The following is a 6,111-nucleotide window of genomic DNA, read 5'->3' as shown; positions in this document are numbered from 1 at the left end:
CAGGACTTGATGTTTGGGAAAGAGAAGTCTAGTCAGGACTAGATGACTAGCAAAGGTAAGTCATAACCAAAGGTTAGGTAAAGTGAAAGTCTTGGTGAGTGAAGCTAGACCCTAGTGAGTGAAGGTAGGTGGTGAAAGTCCCGGTGAGTGAAGTCGGACCCTAGTGAGTGAAGCTAGGTGGTGAAAGTCCCGGTGAGTGAAGTCGGGCCCTAGTGAGTGAAGCTAAGTGGAGGAAGTCCCGGTGAGTGAAGCCGGGCTCTAGTGAGTGAAGCTAGGTGGAGGAAGTCCTAAAGAGTGAAGCTAGGCAATGGAAGTCCTAGTGAGTGAAGCTAGACAACCTTAGGGAGGTAAACCTAGGTTATATGTGACCGACTTGTTTCTGATCGACCGCGCGCGGTCGACCGGACCAACAAATCTTGAATTTTGTTAACACTGTTTTACTGTACTGTTTTATTTATTATGCTAACTCAGTGTTGCAGGAAAGTCTAGATAGGTCGATGGGCTAACCTGATAGCTGGTACGAAGTTCAGATGGGTCGACGGGCTGATCGGACATCTAGTAAGTATGTTAAGGTAAGTCACTGGAGGAGAGTGACTGTGAGGACGCGTTCCTGGGTAAGAAACTTAGGCGTCGATCCAATTTAGATGGTGACAAGCTTGAAACAATATTATACCTCCATTGTGATTGGATTCATAGTTGGTTTTTCAGTATATATTGGCATGATTATCATGATGAAAAGGTCCGTAAGGGTTACTCTCTTCCAGTTGGCGGACAAGATGTATGATTGGATATATGTGCAACTCTCGCTGAGGATTGAAAAGCTGAATATGAAATGGAGAAAATGAACTTAAGCCCTTGAACTTTGAAGTGGGATTGCTTCCTTATATAGCTGGCCATATTTAGTTGTGAATGTTATTGTGTATGATGAAAGTGTGGTGGTGTAATGATGTTATCCTATAATATTTTTGTCCTACCAAAAAAAAAAGGAAAATAGATGTAATTTAATATTTTAAACATATATTTATGTTATTGTCGTTTTGGTAATCAGTAATCACTCAACATATTATGTATTACGTAGAGAAATACAATTACAGCTTTAGTAGCACGGAATATAGTAACAGAATATTACAGGTATAGTAATTACTGACACCTATATTATATTATGTTATAGTTTAATCATATCAAATATAAAAAATAATGCAACTATCGTCTTGGCAATATTTTTTTACTCTCTTATATTTTATAAACAAGTTTAATTGTTGTTCTTCGTTCTTCAATTTTATTAATAAGATTAAAATAATATATCTGCAATGCCAGTTTACGTAAAATGTTATAAAATGATTGTTTTGTTGGGATGTATATTATAGGTTTAGTTTTTTATAAATATCTGTTTTAAAATATTTTAAAATAAGAATAACTTTGTCAAATGTATGCATATTATATATATATATATATATATATATATATATATATATATATATATATATCGATGTAGTTGTCTATTTAATTTATATTGTAGATAACATGGTGTAGATAACGTGCACATGTAACGGTCAGCCCAGAAGGTCAACATCCTTTGAAAAAAATGATAATCCCAGTTAATTTCATTGATTATCTCTAGGATGATCAATCGAAAAGCGCACGTAGTGGTCAGTTCAGAAGCCAACATCCTTTTGACTACGCTCCTCATTTGGAGGAAAAATTTCTACAAATATACTATAACTGGGGTTCAAACTGTGAGTATTTAGGTGACAATTTGAATGTCTTACCGTGGTAATTGCTGAAGATATTGAGTAAGAAGCTCTAGAACTCTTGTTGTGAATAAATTAAGAGGGGCATTGAATAAATCAATATTTTGAAAAAAAAAATGATAATCCCAATGATCTCATTGACTATCTCTAGAGGTGATCGGTCCGGGTCCATGGAATTTTACCATCGATCACCGGAGTAAATCGAAAAGTGCACGCGACAGTCAACTCAGAAGCCCAACATCCTTTGGTTACGTCCTCTATTTGAAGGAAAAATTTCTATAGATTACGCCCCCCATTTGGAAGAAAAATTCCTGCAAATATGTCGTAGCTGGAGTTCTAACCGCGGATGCCTGGGAGACAACCTGGATGTTCTACCGTGACACCATGACCCCGGAGACCAAATCAATATTTTGGAAAAAAAATGATAATCCTAGTTAGCCTCATTGACTATCTCTGGGGGTGACCGGTCCGGTCCCATGGAAGTTTTCCACCGGCCACCAGGATAAATCGAGAAGCGCATGCGGTGGCTAACCCAGAAGCCCAGCATTCTTTGATTACGCCCCTCATTTGGAGGAAAAATTCCTGTAAATACATCGTAGCCTGGGTTTGAATCTAATCGAGGCTGCAGAGCAAGAATATGGAAGGAAAAACTTAACGAGAGAATAGCAAAGCTTTTTGGTGGTGTTGCTGTTTTTCAGGTTGGAGCACAAACCGAAACTGAACTAGAAGAGAAATTAACTTTAGCAGAAGACAATAATGATCAATCTAGAACTAGTTCAACCAAAAGGCACAAAGGAAGAAGCATTGCCCGGTTAGAAAAGTGTACGTTTGTTGGTTCTAGAATAAAAATATGATGGCCCTTGGATAATCAGTTTTACGCAGGTGTTGTACGTTCCTATGATCCAAGAAATAAGAAGCATACTAATTTTTTTTTTGATGTTCGAGATTTTATTTGTGTTTATTAACTCGTGGTCATTTTTTTTGTTGATGAGTATAACAAGTTTAAAGATCAGACGATTGAAGCTGCTGAAGTAATTAACTTGATTGAAATACAATCTGCTGATGAAATTGATAGATGCGAAATTGATTTTCAACTTCTCAAATTTATAAATGAAATTGCATCTGGATCACATTGTCAAAGTCTAGGGGCGTAGCCAAGATTTAAAGTTATATGGGGTTGATCATCAGTATTGGTGTTCTGGCGATGATGATTGCGATCGAGACGTGATGATAGGGAGGAGTCGATGTCACTTGTGGCAGGGAGAGCAGTGATGACAAAACTATCAATGGGGATAGGAATAAATGTAATGTCGTGGTGACCAGAGAGGAAGGTAGTGATGGCAGGGTAGCGGCTGTGGTTACGACAATGTCCCACAGATATAGTGCGCTAATAAAGAGAAGGTTTACCGTGATTATGCTAATCAAGTCACGGCTAGACGCATGCGAGGAGGGACAAGGAAGGCGGCGACACCGGTTGCTCGTGGAGCAGATAGAGCAATATATGTAGGGAGGTGAAACAATAAATAAAAAAAATATATTTAATTAAAATTTTTAATAATTCAATTGGGAGAAATAAAGATTAAGGATTGAAATGAAAATACTATAAATTATATGGACTAAAATAAAATAAGGATGGACTTAAATAAAATTTTACTTATTAGTTTTCAAAAATAAGTGGGGCTGGAGCCCACCCTAGCCTAAGGGTGGCTCCGCCCCTGTCAAAGTCCAACAGTTATTATTAGATTTTGTCAATTTGAGATCGGAGGATCTTCCTCCTAGATTACTATATGATACGATTCTAAATTTGATGATGAATTTGTTTAATCCAGGACTATTGATACATGAGGACCCCAAGTTTTTATTATTATTTTTTTATCATTTTTATTTTTTTTTGATAATTTTTGGATATGTTTTGGTATTTAAGATATTTTTAATAATTTTATCTTTTATATTTTTAAATTTGGAGTCTCTTTAAAATTTTTATTATTTTGAGTTTATTAAGAATTTTTTATAAGATTTTATTTCTTATTTATAAGTTATGGATTTTGATTCTAAATGTTTATTATTTAAGATCTTATTCTCTGTTATAAAATATTTTTTTTTAAAAAAAATATGGAGAACATTGATTTTTTTATTATTTTCTTTATAAATCATTATTTTTTCGACTTACAAGATAATTATTATTCTGTCCAGCTTATAAATGTTATTGTTGCAATTGCAAAATAAAATCACTCGTCCCAACGCTCCCATCGTACTCAATCCAAGGTCATCATAAGAGAGGTAAATTACAATAATCGAGAGGGTAAGTGGTGGATGGAATAAGGTACACAGGAGCTGGAGATTTATATCCCGACATCTCTATGATTTGACTCCACATTCTCAACTGTAAATGTAATCATCACTTACCATCTCAGATAATCTCGTGGGGTTACTTATAAATATTATTGTGTCAGATGAAAGTGTGGTGTGAAAGGTGAAACAATAAAAGGTGAAGCTCACACCGTGTGGTGATGCTATCCTATGATGTATTCTTCCTCTACCAAAAAGAGAAAATTAGATGTAATTTTAATATTTTAAACATCTCATTCTATCTAATGGTGATTGATCTTGTCGGAAGGTGTGAAGCTGGAAAGATAGGGATGTGGCAGTTCCATTAATTGGATGAAGACCTCACTCCTCTGCAAAATAAAATCAAATCAGGGAAGAAGTCCCGGCGTTGGCCCTCCGACGCTCAAGTCAGAAATAGAAGAAGAAGAGAAAGTAAAAAATACTAGGGATAGAAATTCATCTTTCCTTTCTTCATACATACATACTCTTTTATACTTTTCTTATTGATCTCCATCTTCCCCTGTTTAATGATATTAATTACTGATAGAAGACATCTTTATCTTAGCTTTTTCTCATTTAATAATAGATTGAGTGTTCTCTTTTGTTTTCTTTTTCCCTTATTAATTATCTATTTTTTCCTCTTTTATTTATTATTTTATCAGTTCATTATGTGTACAATGCCAATGTCATACCTTGAGTTGGACGGGCGGTCCGTGTTGGTTGCTACTCGGAAAACCCAATGGCTCCACTGTACAAAAGTTTTGTATGTGATTTGAACCTTTCCTAGCTACCATGTGTTCTTTTAAGTTAAACTTGTATCTCCTGCGGAACTTAACACGTTTGATTCCAAGTTTAACTTATATGTTCTTTTAGGTTTAGATTTGGATCTCCTGTGGAACTTAACACGTTTGTTCCAAATCACCTAGGTTATAAATTCAATTAAATATTAGTTTCTAAAATTGACTTCCAGTGCTGCATGGCGAGGCACTTGACCTTCTTGGATATGGGAGCAACCACCACCGACTAGACAAAACCTTTTAAGGAAAGTTAATATTTAATTTCCTTATATAACTCTAGGTTAACCAAAAGGAACAATCAAATCACAAGGAAAAAAGAAAAAGAACACAACATCGAAATTAATTAAATTCGAAAAACAAGAATCGAATGCCTCTTGTATTTGGTATTTATATAAAGAAAAATTAACTAGTATGATGCAGAAATTAAATACTAGTTATACCTCTTCCTTGTATGCTAAAAACCTCGAGATCTTCTGCCGTATCCCTCGCCTCCTCTTAGACGTCGTATGGGCGACGATCCTCCAAGACGAACACCACCCGGAAAGCTTCTCCTCTTTCTCTAGAATTCGGCCACCACCACCACAAAGGAGCAAAAGAGAGCAAAGGGAAGAGAGGGAGAGGGGTCGGCCACTTGATGATCTCCAACAATACAATATCAATTGTTGTGTTTTTCAAGGCCTCCCCTTCCCCCCTTTTTATATTAGTTTCCCAACGGAAAATTATGGAAAGAGTTTTATAAAAAATTAGACTCATTCCTATTTCCTTTTAATTTTTTCTTTTTCTTTCATTTTAATTAATCAATCCTAGATTGATTTATTAATTAAACAACTATTTGTTGATGTTTAATTATTTGACCGACCCCTTGCTTGGGCACCAAGCAAGGTGACCGACCACTTATTAAAAGGAAAAGAAAGAATTTTTTTTTATAAAATTTAAAAGAAGAAAACTTCTAATAAAATTTTACAAACTATCTTTTTTTTCTAATGTGGATATTAAAAGGAAAGTTTTAAAATTTAAAACCAAGTTTTAAAATTTAAAACATCTCTAATAATATTTCTTTTTAAAAGAAAATTTTATAAATTTTACAACTCTCTTTTAAAACCTTGTGACCTAATTTAAATTAGGAAAATTTTATAAATATTTAAAGTCTCTCTTTTTACAAATTGTAAATATCTGAAGAAATTTAAAAATTCAAAAACAACCTTCCTAATTTAAATATTGCGGCCGGCCCCCTT

The sequence above is a fragment of the Zingiber officinale genome, chromosome 4A (assembly GCF_018446385.1).
Source record: "Zingiber officinale cultivar Zhangliang chromosome 4A, Zo_v1.1, whole genome shotgun sequence".
NCBI classification, from domain to species: domain Eukaryota; kingdom Viridiplantae; phylum Streptophyta; class Magnoliopsida; order Zingiberales; family Zingiberaceae; genus Zingiber; species Zingiber officinale.
This window is presented reverse-complemented; position numbering follows the sequence as displayed.